The sequence below is a fragment of the Vipera ursinii genome (assembly GCF_947247035.1).
Source record: "Vipera ursinii genome assembly, chromosome: 3".
Classification (NCBI taxonomy): domain Eukaryota; kingdom Metazoa; phylum Chordata; class Lepidosauria; order Squamata; family Viperidae; genus Vipera; species Vipera ursinii.
The window spans coordinates 130,538,306-130,554,327 of record NC_139516.1 but is presented as its reverse complement, the minus strand read 5'-3'; the positions used below and the strand labels follow the sequence as shown (position 1 = coordinate 130,554,327).

General features: G+C 39.5%; 1 protein-coding gene across 2 annotated transcripts in view; it reads left to right on the top strand.

The window, feature by feature from the left end:
* RETREG1 (reticulophagy regulator 1) overlaps positions 1-16,022 on the top strand; it is a 44,922-nt gene that overhangs the window by 7,985 nt on the left and 20,915 nt on the right. The window lies entirely within an intron of this gene.

Sequence of the window (16,022 nt, the reverse complement as noted above, 5' to 3'; positions counted from 1 at the left end):
CTGCGCTGCTCCACGCAGGCTGCGCCCTAGGGCAACTCGGGGGGGGCTGATGATGGGGCCGTGGGGGGAGGCGGGGCTGGGGCGACGGTGTGCATGCCCACAGAGAGAGCTCTGCGTGCCGCCTCTGGCACGCATGCCATAGGTTCGCCACCACTGGCATACGACCAGGTTACTTGAAGAACTTCCTGTCTCCCATATGATCTTCCCAGCCGATCTAGTCTGGGAGGGTTAATGTGCTCTGGATTCCTCCAGTTAAACATTGTCATCTGTTGGAACCCCAGAAACGCCCCTTCTGTGTGGCAGTACCTCTGGGATGAGGTTACCCTGAAATCCAAACACCCTTGCCCTTCCGGTGTTTCAAAAGGCCCTGAAGAACTGGCTCTTCACCCAGGCCTTTGGCAAGGGTGATTGAAGCCTTTTCTTCTTTGCTCCATCCACTTTAATCATTTCTTCCAATTTTCCTTGTTTTAAAATGTTTTAGCAGTTTGCAAACCATCCAGAGCCGCTAGGACTCAGGAAGCATATAATTTTTTTTTTATTATTATTATTATTATTATTATTATTATTATTATTATTATTATTATTATTATTATTATTATTATTATTATTATTATTAATTATATTGTCCTATGATTCAGAAGGGTGTTAGTTTACAGTTTCAGATTTCCTTCTTTTTAAGAAGTTCCAGCTAAAATGCTAAGGGGCCCTTGCTTCAGTGAAAGTTAGTCTGGGTAAAACACTTGGTGAATTTCCTTTGGCCAAATTCTTTTAATAACGAATTATAGTAATAGACACATCTAGATGGGGAACAAAAATTATCGCCTCTATGTGACCCTTTACTTTTATCTCTCATTAGCAAGATAAGCAAGATTACTGAATTGCTAAATGTTGGTCTGCTCAAGAGTTTTTAATCACTCGTGATAGAATCACATAGAATATGTTAGGCCAAGTGAAAATGCAGAGCCAAAGTTGTCTAGGATGATTCATAGCTGTAAGGATATTTGATGAAAAGGATGTTCTCTGATTGCCTAAATTAACACCTGTAACTGTTGTAACAAACTGGCTTTTGATGAATAGAAGGATGTACCTGCTGCAAAATAGATAGCAATGCGAAAATAGCAATTTTTGGTCCCACACTCTGTTTATATAACCTTATTTGGTTATCTGTACTTTATACACAAAAGGGACGCGGTGGCTCAGTGGGTTAGGACGCTGAGCTTGTCGATCAGAAGGTCGGCAGTTTGGCAGGTCGAATCCCGAGTGCCGCGTAGCAGAGTGAGCGCCTGTTACTCGTCCCAGCTTCTGCCAACCTAGCAGTTCGAAAGCACGTAAAAATGCAAGTAGAAAAATAGGGACCACTCCGGTGGGAAGGTAACAGCGTTCCGTGCGGCTTTGGCGTCTAGTCATGCCGGCCACATGACCACGGAGACGTCCTCGGACAAGCGCTGGCTCTTCGGCTTTGAAACGGAGATGAGCACCGGCCCCTAGAGTCGGAAACGACTAGCACGCATGTGCGGGGGAACCTTTACCTTTTAATTTATACACTGCTCAGTTCCAAAATTGTTTCGATTATATTACTGTAATCATAAAGCAAATAGAGAGAATAGGAAACCAACCAACCCAGTAATAGTTGGTTTTCTAAACGTTGAAACATCAGAGAAAACAATATTAACAGCAATAATGACCTGCCTCAGAGAGGAGACTCACCATAGTGGCTCAGGAATTCTGGGAGTTGAAGTCCACGAGTTATAAAAGAGCCATATTGCCTACCACTGCACCATACCAGGAATCCCCAGAGGCTTTCCAAAAGAACCAGGTATTGGAATCTTTCCTGGTTACTGGTAGATAGCAACCTTTCAAGGTAGACCACATTGGGAAACCAGGATTATGAATGGTAATACAGATAGTCCTCGACTTACATCCACAATTGAACCCAAAATTTCTGTTGTTAAATGAGACATTTGTTGAGTGAGTTTTGCCCCATTTTTATGACCTTTCTTGCCACAGTTGTTAAGTGAATCATCGCAGTTGATAAGTTAGCAACACGGTTGTTAAGTACATCTGGCTTCCCCATGGACTTTGCTTGTCACAAGGTCACAAAAAGGGATCACATGACCCCCGGGACACAGCAACGGTCATAAATATGAACCAATTGCCAAGCATCTGAATTTTGATCACATGATCATGGGGATACGGCAAAGGCCGTGTGTGTGAAAAGTGGTCATAAGTCACTTTTTTCAGTGCCATTGTAACTTAATGGTCACTAAATGAACTGTTGTAAGTCGAGGACTACCTGGAACTACTTTTATTATCAGGTTATAGTAACAGACTCTTGAAGATCTGAATGCGCCTGCCCCCTCCCTCCCTTTCTCTTCCCGAGAACTCCAGAGGGTCAAGTCTGAGACTTTCAAATTTTACTTCACAAATTACATTTCTGACTTGGACTTAATTTTTTTTAACACTGTTGCCTTGATTGTGAGCCTGCCTGCTGTTCCTCAAGTTCATTCTTGACTTCCCATTGCAGTAGGGCCAATTCTGACCCAGAGCACTATTCCCAAGATAGGCACCTACAGAAAGAACATCTTCAAATTGCCACATTGAAAATGGCAGTCATTCAACAGAAGGATGCAAGGAGTGCCTTCCTCAATAATTCTTATGGGATAGGCAGAAGCTCCAGGAAGTAAAGAACTCGCATATATCTGAAGGCTGTCTAACCTTTTTTTTCAAAAAAAAAAAAAAGTATTTAAAAATACTTTGTATGTATGTGTATGGTAATTGAATGAAGGTTCGGGCTTTCAGAAGCTGTCATCTGGTTTTATCTTCTTTATTTAACGTACTGGTGAAGACAGTTCTTTTTCAGCTTCATTTCAATTTGTCTTTCAATGCTGTAGTTTTAAAATGTCTATATGTGTGCATGGATGTACTTTTTTATACCAAAAATATATTGGATTTATTTGCTTATTTAAAATCAGTTTATTAAAGTTTACAAATACAAACGTAAAAGAGTAATACAAAGAATATGGAAAAATAAAAGAGCAAAAAGATAAAGAAAAACATACACACACACATGGTGTGTGTGTGTGTGTGTGTGTGTGTGTGATGACTCCCCCCTCCTTCCAGACGAGTATAAATATTTCCATCTTCTCTAGTGTTTCAGTAAAAAAAAACTTCCCATATCTCATCCCTTATCAGTTATCAAATTGTAAAGATTTATCATTCAGTCCTAATCAGCAAAGGTCTATTAAGAGCTGTAATAATTACATTCTTGGTAATTGATGTGAAGATCCTGAAGAGGGCAGTAAAGTCTATCAAATATAATGTACGCTGTTTGATGTCGGGAACAATATATAGGCTTTTATGAAATTCCATATTTGGCATATTCTCAGTCTTCTTGAGAAGCAGATAGCTAGATGATAGACAAACAGACATAATACACACATACAAAATACATTTATTTCAGTCTACAATTCTTGTTTAACTTACTCTTATTCTATTTTATTTTCCATAAAACTGGATTATAAATAATTTCACTGATGCCTAAGACTGTAAAAGGATAACAGTTTAAGTATTGGATCTTTCACTTCTTCATACCTTTCAAACTTTGATTTTTTTTATTACAACTTGTAATTGTAATTCTTCTATTTATATGCTATAAGAATAAATAGTTTTAAACAATGGGAAAAGAAAAAAATACATTATGAGTTTTGAGAGACAGTTTGATGTAGTGGGTTAAGTCACCAGGCAAGAAACTGGGAGACCATGAGTTCTGGTCCCACCTTAAGCATAAAGCCAGCTGACTGACCTTGAGCCAGTCACTCTTTCTTAGCTCTAGAAAGAAGGCAATGGCAAACTATATCTGAATCTGCAGGGACTAGGCATGAAGTCATTAGGTGTCAACCCTGATTTGAAGGTAGAAAACAAAAACATAGGAGTTGGCTTTATTCATTTTGCATAAAGGTAAACAAAATTAATTTTATTAATATTTCAAATTGTCATCCAGCAATAGTATAAGTAAGAAAAGAGTGCAAAATTGAAGACTGCGAAGGTCAGAAGGGTTTTGTCAGCATAGTCATTGCTGGAGAATAAAGCATTAACTTCCTGCCTTTTGCTTGTAGCCTGGCATGCTAAACAATTATTTATAAAACACGAGCTTGTGTTACAAAACACTCTTTACAGAAGGCACAGCATCCGGGTTATAATGATACTAGAGGGTGTGTTTTCCATCAGAACACTTGATTAGTTGCTAACTTTGGCAGGAATGTCCTGGCACAAGTTTATCACAGCATGTGAATGCTTCAGCAAAAAAACATGTTTATTTTCTTTCACAATTTTCTGCTTAAAGCCTGACCTCATGCAGTCTTCTATTATGCATGAAAATAAACTGTTGCAACATAATTTTCTGTGAACTGGGTTTCTCAAGTAAACAGAGACATAGTTTGTTTATGTACCAAAAATCAGGGAATGTTTAAATAGTAAAATATTTCTAGCATATTCTGTATGACCATTGATGCCCTTAATCATATAGCAACTCTGTCCATGTTTAAGTCATTGGCCATATTTCTGAAGGACCTATTGGGCATGATAGAATTTACCTGAGACAAATTCTGTTGTGTAGAAAATAATGTGTGACTTTTATAATTACCACTGAGTATGATCAGTCATTTCATTTTATAATAAATATGCTATATGCCAGCCAAACTTGTATACTGGCATATTACAACAGTTACATATTTATGTTCCCAAATATAGCTCATTTTCTTTTAAGTATTTATATCATATTAAATAAGTTTTTAGTTCTTACATACAATGTTCTTGAAGGGAAGGAAAATAATTTGTTTCATTATTATACAATTAACTTTGGGAACATTTTCAGGGAAGTTTTGTGAAATGAAAAAAAAAAGAATTTTCTTTAATTGTTCCACATAATCCAGTGGGGGAAAGTGTTAAAGCAAGCATTTTTCAAATGTTAGGAGAAAAAATAATTTCTCTCCGTATTCCTATTCCTTTCTTTTCTCATATGTAATGTAAGAAATGTTATAGACACCACCAAAAAGGTAACTTTTTTTTTGAAGTGTACAACAATACAGACAACTGACACATTACTTCTTAGCAATATGTGGTTTAGGCTTGGATTCAGATTTCTGCAAAAATCAGTTTCTCTGGTTTCATAATATTCTTTCATTCACATAGGTAAAATATATAAAGTCTTAGATTTTGTCTGCTTTTAAGGTGCAAAATTTTTATGCAGGTTTTTAAAGGTAAGAATGAGGAAAGCATAAGAATAATTGTGTATGGGTGTTCCTTTCTTTTCTCAAATGATTTAAGACAATGAAAACCCAAAATAGTATTGTCAAGCTTTTTATTTTTGTACAGAAATACAAAAACATAATTATGCAACATCAAAGTAATGTACATAAAGGTAAAGGTTCCCCCGCACATGCGTGCTAGTCGTTTCCAACTCTAGGGGCTGGTGCTCATCTCTGTTTCAAAGCCGAATAGCCAGCGCTTGTCCAAGGACGTCTCCATGGTCATGTGGCCGGCATGACTAGACGCCAAAGGCGCACGGAACGCTGTTACCTTCCCACCGTAGTGGTCCCTATTTTTCTACTTGCATTTTTACGTGCTTTCGAACTGCTAGGTTGGCAGAAGCTGGGACGAGTAACAGGCGCTCACTCTGTTACGCGGCACTCGGGATTCGACCCGCCAAACTGCCGATCTTCTGATCGACAAGCTCAGCGTCCTAACCCACTGAGCTACCACGTCCCTTCTTATTGTACATAAGAACAATATTAAAGCCAGTAACAACTTTAAAAGGCTAAATTTTAAAAAATGAACATTGATTATCTTCCTGAAAGCAGAAAAATTGGAGAGTTAGATATGTTTCACTATAATTTTACAGTGATGGAAGAGAAATCTTCTTGTGTTCTTAACAAGCTGTTTTCAAAAGGGCCTCTCATGCACATGAAGGTAATTACACAACAAAAAAACAAAAGATGCAGTTCCTCATATAATCAGATTCTAAGATGTTCAGGATTTTAAAATTAAGACCACTATCACAAATATTGGTGACAGTTTCTTGTCTTTTTGCTAAGTTTAAGTGATAAGACCTTTGGGTTTTGTTTAGATGTTACAATGTTATAACTAGAGGATCTGGTTAGCAGCTTAACTTAATTACTGCCAAAAGTAATTCTTCATAGAACATATTATGGCAGTCAATATAATCATGGCTTTGTTTACTACTGCCACATAAGACTTTATTACAGTTGGTATTGAACTCACTGTACAGAAAAAGGCCTCCGAGGCCAGAACAGGCCTCTGGAGGCCCGCAAAAGTGTCCCCCAGCCTCCTTTCTGGGCGGCAGCAACCCAGAAAAGGGCTCTGACACCTGGATCGGGTCTCCAGTGGCCCACGGAAGCATCCCCAGCCTCCTTTCCAGTGCCAGCAGCCCGGAAAAGGCCTCTGATGCCTGGATTGGGCCTTTGGAGAATCCGTGGAAGCATCCCCAGCCTCCTTTCTGGGTGTCAGTGGCCCGGAAAATGCCTCTGACTCCCAGATCGGGCCTCCAGAGACCCACGGAAACATCCCCTGGCTTCCTTTCTGGGCAGCAGCAGCTCAGAAAAGACCTCTGACACCTGGATCGGGCCTTTGGAGGCCCACAGAAGCCTCCCCTGGCTTCCATGCCATTCTCTGTTGCAGAGAACGCGGCCTAAACTACCGTGAGATCATGCAAGATCAGTGGCGTGATCACACCACTGATCTCATGCCACTGATCTCGCATAATCTTACGTTACTTTAGGCTTCCATTCTCTGTTAACGCACTGAAGGCCTGGAACAGCCAAGAAAGGAAACCCCAGGGGGAAAGGGAGGGAATAGGTTGAATGTTGCAGTGCAACTGCGGTCGTTCGTAAGGGTGAACAACTGCCGTGGTGTGGCAACATTTGTAATTTTGGGGCTTTTGTGTAAACACTAATGGGCTCTTAGCGCATAACTTTGAACATTCGCTAAGGGAACGCTCGTAACTTGAGGATTACCTGTACTTATACATATTATCTTTTTTGCAATTGAGTTGATTACATGACTATTCATGTCATGATCCTCTATTATATATATCTTATTATTTCATAGCTTTAGCTAACTTTTCTTTAAAGAACACATATGATACTGTCCATTCATACTGCTGTTGATATAGCACTTAGGAATCACCAGCATAAATCTGTTTTTTAAAAAAGTGTTTCACAGAGCAGGTCTAATTAAAAAAAAAAAAATTTAAATCCCATTTATATCCTGCCCTTCTCCGAAGACTCAGGGCGGCTTACAATCTAAGAAGCACAAACCAATGTGCTTAGCAATAGCCTTCATTCTATGTATATGCCTGCTTATTAGGGCTTTCGCCCCCCCCCCCAGCGGCATTTTACAAAGTCAGCTTATTGCCCCTAACAATCTGGGTCCTCATTTTACCTACCTCGGAAGGATGGAAGGCTGAGTCAACCTTGAGCCTGGTGGGACTCGAACCTGCCCTAATTGCAGGCAGCCAACAGATTGCAAGACACAAAACAACTATTGTTTTTTAACATTCATTGGCTACATCTCCCAGTCTGAAAATAAAAAGGCCCAACCTGATAAAGTAATTTTATCAGTTTTATTTAGTAATAAAACTAAACAGCTGTAGCTAATTGCGTTTTTCCCATCGTTATGAAGCATTTTTAATTTTTATTTTTTGAAAAGTCTCTGGTCTAAGCAAAAGGACTATCAGGATAAATCCTAATATTCTTTTTACTTAGCAAGATCAAAAAAAAGTGTTTGCTTCTTTTTGTTTGTGTCTTTCTGGACTGCTGCTAACTAAAAGAAAAAGAGGCACTGCTGGACATGAGCATGCAGAGATAGACACCAGGCTCAGCAAACCAGCCCTGATTAATATAGAAAGTTTGTGTTTTTAAGTATATTGATGATAACTTTATTGATGATGATAACTTTATTGTCACTTTGAACGTACACCAATCGGCATACATCAAAATGAAATTTCGTTGCATACAGCTCTCAAAGGGTCACCACCTCCGATATATACTCCTTGTTCGTGGCCCACTCAAATTTCACATTGTCCATTTTAGTCTCTAGGGAGTGAACGATGGAACACAGGACAGATGGAAATGGGGCTCCATGTGGATTAGCCCTCAAGTTAGCTTGTATTCTGACAACCTCGCCTTCTTTCCTTTTTCTGATCCTGACTCTTCCACCTTTTCCTTTAAGAGGCCTTGCTTCTTTTCACCCCTGGAGCATGCTGCCACCGCCACCAACTCCTCCAAAAGCCTCTCTCTCTTCCTCTGGGCCTGCCAACAGCCTCATCCAGTTCCTTTGCTCCATAAGCTCCGGGTCCTCTCCTCCTCTGCCTCCTCTGGAAACAGCCCTGATTTGCAATACAATCCATCACTGGGCCAGCAGTCAGATCTTGCTGCTGGTAGAACAAATTCAAACAGTGCCAACGACTTTTAACAGTCTCACCAACAGTTCCAAAACAACTAGAAACTCACCAGGCCAGCAAAGATGGTTGGTCGTATGTCGTATGTTACCTTAGTTCCACCATGTTGCTCAAACACATTAAAATCTTCCTGATCATGTGGCCTATACTAGCCCTTAATATCCCTCCCAAAACTATTCGCCTTCAAGAGCCAATGCAGCTGCAGCCATTTCAGGCGCCGCCATTTTAGGTCTTAAGTATATCCTGAAACTCAGCCTTAACAGGTCACAAGAACAGGCACAGAGTATATATACACGTACCACCAAATTGTAGCATTTCATTGTCTGCTTGCCAGAGTGGGTCATAATAAAATCCATTTATCTCATGGCAGTTTTTAAAAGAAAGAAAGTTATAACTTACCAAGCCAGCTTAGCTTGCAGGAGTGCAGATATTAGCAAACTATTTCTTTTCTTTTCTTTTTTTGCCAAGCTATGCATTTAACTGCTGCTGCTTCTAAATAATCCAGTTCCACATCACCCATTCCACATAAACTAATAGCAGTGACAAACGTGATTGTCCCTTCTGCTTCACAGGGGTGGAAGGAAAAAAAAGTTTGAAAAAAGGAACCCAGTCACAACCCCCCCAAACAGCCCCAATCACAGTGCTCTGAGCAGTTGAAATGCTTGCAGTGATGCCAGTTGAAACAGCCTGATTTTGTATCACATTTGACATGCGTGAAACAGATGTTTCAAGCGTTTTGCACATCCATGTCCCTGATGGTCATTCTTTTAAAAAAAACAACATAAAATTAAATAAAGAACCCATAAGAGTTTCACAGAAATATTCATATGAACTTCATCAATTTTAAGATGCTATAAACATTTCTAATCTAAGTCGCTTCCTACCAATTAACAAGCAGGCAATTATTTGCCATAGAATTTTTTGGTTGCTGGAAACTATTTTAAAGAGAGGAAAATCTAATTCACTTGTCTAGTTCGATGATATAACAAATGAATTATTTTTCTACCTTCTTCACTTTTTGCTTGTTTTTGTTTGGGGAGCCTTTTTTAAAAAAAAATAAACATGCTAGCTAAATAAATTGTCCTTATATAAATTCCCAACTCTTCGTTTTATTTTCTTACTGTCTTCAATAAATATGCCCAGCAAAGCTAATTGTGGATCTGTTTTGATTTTGTAATTGTTGATTTTACTCATTACTGTTCAGTACTAAATTCCAGATTTCTCTAATCCTTAGGCAACTAGTTGTCATTTTAATAAAGTGGAGATTCCCTAAATTTAGAAACTGTAAAACAAGATAAATTGTTAAAAGCTGGAACTTCTTCCACTTTTATGTACAAGCTGAGGCTGTTATAGGCATCTTCTCATAGGAGTAATAACAGTTCTATCTGAATTAGATACAATTATATGTCATTATTACTACAGACAAGGAAATCAGTTCCCATGAACCTATTTAGCAATATTCATCTATTAATAAATCATTATTACGATTTAGTTTAGTTTAGTTTTATTCAATTTTTATACCGCCCTTCTCCCGAAGGACTCAGGGCGGTGTACAGGGCAATAAATGTAAAAGCGAAATACAAAAGTTAAAAGACAATTAAATATTATGCCTGAATATAAACAATAATTAAAAGCCATATTAAAACCCCAACCCTAGCCCATCAAACCAGGTCAGATTGATCGAATAAATAAGTTTTTAGATCGCGCCGGAAGGAGCGAAGGTCGGGGGCCATCCGGAGCTCGACCGGCAAGCAGTTCCACAGGTCTGGCGCGCCCACAGAGAACGCCCTCCTCCTGGGGGCCACCAATCGACATTCTTTGATCGGAGGCACCCTGAGGAGGCCCTCTCTGTGGGAGCGCACTGGACGGAGGGAAGTTGACGCCGGCCGCAGGTGTTGCCGTAGGTAATCCGGACCCATGCCATGTAGGGCTTTGTAGGTCATTACTAAGATTTATTTTCTTGTTTGTCTGATAAAGCATTTTTAAAGCAGGTGTTGTCAATTTCTGATATACTCCATCCGGGGGCGAGTTACCTCCATTAATTCTTGATTAATAGGAAGAAAAAAATATTGCACCAATTTTGTTTGGGAGCTTAGTGTACTTCAAGAGAGACGAAACCAAAGAAACAGAGGGGTTGAAAAGAAAGATGACACAATCCTTTGTCCTGGCAAAATATATTTTTCTGTTAAATCAAATTGTTGTGAAGAGATTATTGAAGTTAATAATACATAGAGCATGGTTGTCCAACCTTTTAGCTTGCACTGGGCCTCACTGAAAGAAAAGGAATTGTGTTGGGCTGCATGAAATATGTGATGTAGTTTTAAAATATTAAATCACATAATACTATTAAAAGTTTACGAACTTATGAGGCCATTTTACTGGCTGTCCAGAGCTGCATGTGGCCCGTGGGCTGCGGGTTGGACATAGCTGCAATAGAATGTAAAGAATATAAAATCTCCAATAATAATGTATTGATTCTAATAATACATTTTTCTAAATAGAAAATATAGTGCTATTAAAATATGTTCACATGACCCGTGAACAACAATTTATTTTGTAAAACATGAAATAGATACATTTGTATTATTTATTTCTTTGTTTCAATAAAAAATAGTTTTGAAAATAATTGATTTTCCCAAATTGTTAAATAAGTTCTATATTTTATCTGATCAGCTATCCATTTGGCATATTTGTTTAAATTAGACATCTGTAACAGTTATATTTAACGGACTCTTATGATATCCTTTTGTGTTGACCTATCTCTGTCCTTTATTCCCCTATCAACAGCAAGCTGTATTACTTTTAAAGTTGCATGTGGACATTTTACTCAGAACTTTACCCACTCTATATGCATGAAAACAAAGGCAGAGTGGGAAAGTTTATCTAATAAATAAAAAGGCAAAGTTAGTTCAATTTAATGAACTAAATAAAGTACAGTCAAAATGTAAGGATCCACTGAATAAATACAGATAATAAATTGGTTATTTCTCCTTTCCTGGCATCTAAATACCTAGTTATGTGAAATCATCTATGTCCCTTCATTTGCCTAGCAGAAAGAGAGCGTGAAGACCTGCCACTGAAACACCACTTTCCTATTAATGACTTTCTAGTATTTTTTTTAAATCCAAATATTTGTCTATGAACTTTGCTTTTCATGCAGACTTTGCCAAGCTGGTTTGGAATTTGAATCCAAGAATGCAGTCATAATTTGTTATGCTGTATATTTAATTCAGTTCGATTCCAACTGACTCTGGGTACTTCACAAATAATAATATTGAAACCATACAAACCAATGTCATTCCTTGGCGTACAGAATGTATGTCTATTCCCATTTAATAGTACTGAGCATTTGTTCTTCGTTCCTAGTGTAATCTGAGTCTCTTATAGGGAAGCTGAATGAACTGAAAATAAACAAAGCTCTGTAACAGCATAAATAATAAGTATGATTATATAGCAATACTAGTTCCTGACACAGGTTTTAATTCAGAAATAGAGATGCGGATTGTTTTTACTCTGGGGTGCCCCTGACCTTTTTGGATGGGCACTTCTTTATCAGAAGAAAAAGAGCACACCATACCCTTCTTCATTTTCTTATCATTCAAATTATAAGTGACTGCTGTCCTGTATTATTAAGCTGATCCTCATCAGTCAGCAAAAGAGATTTCAGCTTATAGCAACAAGAAATAAACCTGGTTTTTCTTAAAACAGCTCAAATCTATACTAAATGTTTAGAAGGCAAGCTTTCCATGTGAGGACAAGAAAGCATTCTATTGCTTAATGCTACAGAATTGCTTTGTTTATCTCTGTTGGAAGACAGACAAAATTATTTCTAAGCTGTACTCTGTATTGAGTTCTGAAATTCTCTGAAGCACTATAGAGAGCAACCTAATACATGTATCAGCTGAGACATTTGCAGTGTGGATTTCTGATGATAGTAAAATTGTGCTTGCTACTAGTATCCTAATAGTATACACATATAGTCACACACATAGTCTTCAAGTTGATTCCCTCATGTTTTAAACATCTTTCTTGGCACTCTTTTCTATCAAAGGCTCTGACGGTCTCTTAATCTTAACAAACGCATGCAGTACAGAAAACAAAATTTCATAATAGTCCAGCATTATAAAATATCCAGAATATTTGAAAGTGTAGTAAGTCAAATGTTGAAACCATATTTCAATGAGCTGAGTCTAGAACTATAGTGCTTTTAAAAAAACAACAATGTTTGTTTTAGTAGAAATAGATGAAGCAATGCTTTGGCAAGTTGATGTGATCTGGGCTTCGGGTTTCTGTAGATGCCCAGGGCTCAAGCAAATTAGAATTTAAGTCTGAAAATTTACAATATGGAAAGTATCCAAAGAAGTGAAATGGATGAATATACCATTAAATGTTAAAAAAAAGTTGTTAAAAGTATACAGTATTTATACAGTACTGCAGTGCCAGAGATACTGATCTTAATCTAACTCAGGGGTGTCAAACTCAATTTAATTGAGGGCCGCATCAGCATTGCGGTTGCCCTCAGGGGGTCGGGTGGGTGTGGCCTGGGTGGGCGTGGCTAAAGTGCGTATGGCCTACTGGGTGGGCATGGCCAGCTCTACATTGTTCGCATCAAGGGTGCCTATGGGGGCCTGGGCAGGAGTGGGACAGATCTGAGGGTCTCTGGCAGGAGGAGGGTCTCTGGGCCAGGGCCAAGGCAGTGGGGGCCGTTCCCTCACTGTTTCCAGGATGGCTTCGCGGGCCGCATGAAACCACTTCACGGGCCAGATCTGGCCCCCGGGCCTTGTGTTTGACATGTCTGATCTAACTAGAGGAATCCATAGCTGGATTAATAGAGTTCACGCATCACCCCAGTTTAACACAGTAGCTAGTTCTGAGTTGAAAAAGCTGGTACCTTATGGAGTCTCTGGGTGGGATCCCTCCAGCTTCTATAGAATTCACTATGTCAGTTGCCAGCTCTCGCATCAGCAGGAACTACTTTATCACATGACTTCCTTTTTCTCTCAATGGATCCAATTAGAAAATATAAATTTCTCACTGTGAACAAACATCTCTACTGCCACTTTTAAGAACTAATGAACATACAGATACTCAGCCAATATTGCACACATATGTAGATAACAACAATCACTTTACATAATAGCATGTTGAACTCAAAGGCATGGTGCAGTACATTTCAAACACCCAGTACAGGTAGTTAGTTCTCTGTTTAAGAATGAGTTTTGTTCCCAAGGTCTGTCCTTAAGCCAAATGTGTTTGCAAGCCAGAACGGTATTATTGTATAATAACCTTGTAATGAACTTAATCCATTGTGTATTTAACACAAATTTTGCTACAGCAGGCTCCATTCTTAACTCTGGATCATCCTGTAACTGTGGTATTTTTAAGCCTAAGGCTTGCTGTATGTATTCAAACCATCTGGTTTTTCCCTCCTTCTTGGTAATAGTGCAGTCTGCCATAGATGCCCGTGTAAGTCTGACTGACCTCTTAGCTGCTTGATCCCTCTTGAAACTGCTGGATTGTCTGAATCCATTCTGCTCCTCTTCTTTTGGACCACAATATTTTGGACCACATGGCTTAGGCCCGGGATATTTGCAGGACCGTCTGCTGCCGGGGACGACTTCCCATCGCCCAGTGCGCTCACACAGAGAGGGCCTCGTCAGGGTGCCGTCGGGCAGACAATGTAGGCTGGCGACCCCCAGGGGGAGGGCCTTCTCTGTGGGAGCACCAGCCCTTTGGAACCAACTCCCCCTTGAGCTTCGGATGGCCCCGGACCTCCGGTCCTTTCGCCGCGACCTCAAAACTTTCCTCTTCCATCAGGCTGACCTGGATTGATGATGGGTTTTTAAATATGTTTTAATTTTAACTGTGTAGTTAATTTATTTTAGGGCTGTTATTTAATTCTTTTTTTAATTTTTGTATTGTTTTTTATTGTTGTTAGCCGCCCTGAGTCCTTCGGGAGATAGGGCGGCATATAAGTCCCAAAAATAAATAAATAAATAAATAAAATATTCCCTCCAGGGACACAAACTGTGGGCAGCTATTAAGTGAAAACTACCGGCCTCATTTTGTTCCTCATTGGGCTAGTATGCCAGCCCAGGGACCCTTTTAAGCTGCTGTCTCCCTTGTAGATGAAGGAAGCTATGCCAGCAGGGCACAGTGCAGTTGGTGAAAAAAGCCATCAGCCTTCTCCCTTTTACTCTTTCTCCATGAATAGTCTTTCCCTGTTTTCTCTCTTACCCCCTTAAGCTACCTCTTAATTTAATTTAATTTATGCGGTGGCTCAGTGGGTTAGGACGCTGAGCTTGTCGATCAGAAGGTCGGCAGTTTGGCGGGTCAAATCCCGAGTGCTGTGTAACAGAACGAGCGCCTGTTACTCGTCCCAGCTTCTGCCAACCTAGCAGTTCGAAAGCACGTAAAAATGCAAGTAGAAAAATAGGGACCACTACGGTGGGAAGGTAACAGTGTTCCGTGCGCCTCTGGCGTCTAGTCATGCCGGCCACATGACCACGGAGACATCCTCGGACAAGCGCTGGCTCTTTGGCTTTGAAACAGAGATGAGCACTGGCCCCTAGAGTTGGAAACAACTAGCACACGTGTGCGGGGGAACCTTTACCTTTTTTAATTTACTAATGTTGGATTTTTTTTCTCCTTGTTTTAAAGTCTGGTTATTATTTCTTTTGTCTCTTTAAGCTGCTTCTTAATTCATACTATTTTTTTTAAATCCTATTTATATCCCGCCCTTCTCCAAAGACTCAGGGCGGCTTACAATTCCTTTTCTTTCTCCTCTTCTTGGCCATTGCTTCCAAGCTGACTTTTATTTCTCTCCCTTTTCTCCGTATGGATGTGACTATGTCCAGTCTGCCAGTTCCCAATGGCATCCTACTCCCATAGTGCCCTAAATGGGTGCATTTCTCAAATTCTAAGTTTCGTTGTTCTCTATTCCTTCAGGAAAGTCTCCCCCTCCCTTCCAGAGAGTTTCTTGCAGGCTCCATATTGTCTACTGAAAATCCCCTTATCTCCTTCCATGATCTTTATTTGCCTTGGCATCTGTGGAACGTGGTTCTTCTTCTTATGACTTCTTCCACTACAGACCTGTACAACCAGATTCCTAGCACCGAAGTTAATTTCCTTGATTTCCCATAGAAAATCACCACTAAAGGGAATTTGCACCAGGCTTCTTCATATCCCAATTCTGTTGCAGCTTTCTTCATTTCATTTACTAATTATATCTGCCAAGCGCCCAGTTATTTACAAAGATTATAATATACTACAACCTCTTTTTTGTGTGTTTGTTTTTGTTTTGGCTACTCCTTGCCTAAGTGTTGAGACTAGGTGATGGGATTTTGTGTTGGCCATCTGCCATGGTGGATAAATCTTAAATCAGACAGACCGTCACATGAAAAGAAAAAGCCACCGTGTTAGGAAATTGCTTTCTTTGCTTTTAATTCTCATAATTCTGAATGATGAATTAAGTTGCTGAGGCAACAAGGAAGTAGTTTTTAATTGGAAAAAAATGTAGCATTGGCCATTCATTTTTCCTAGCATT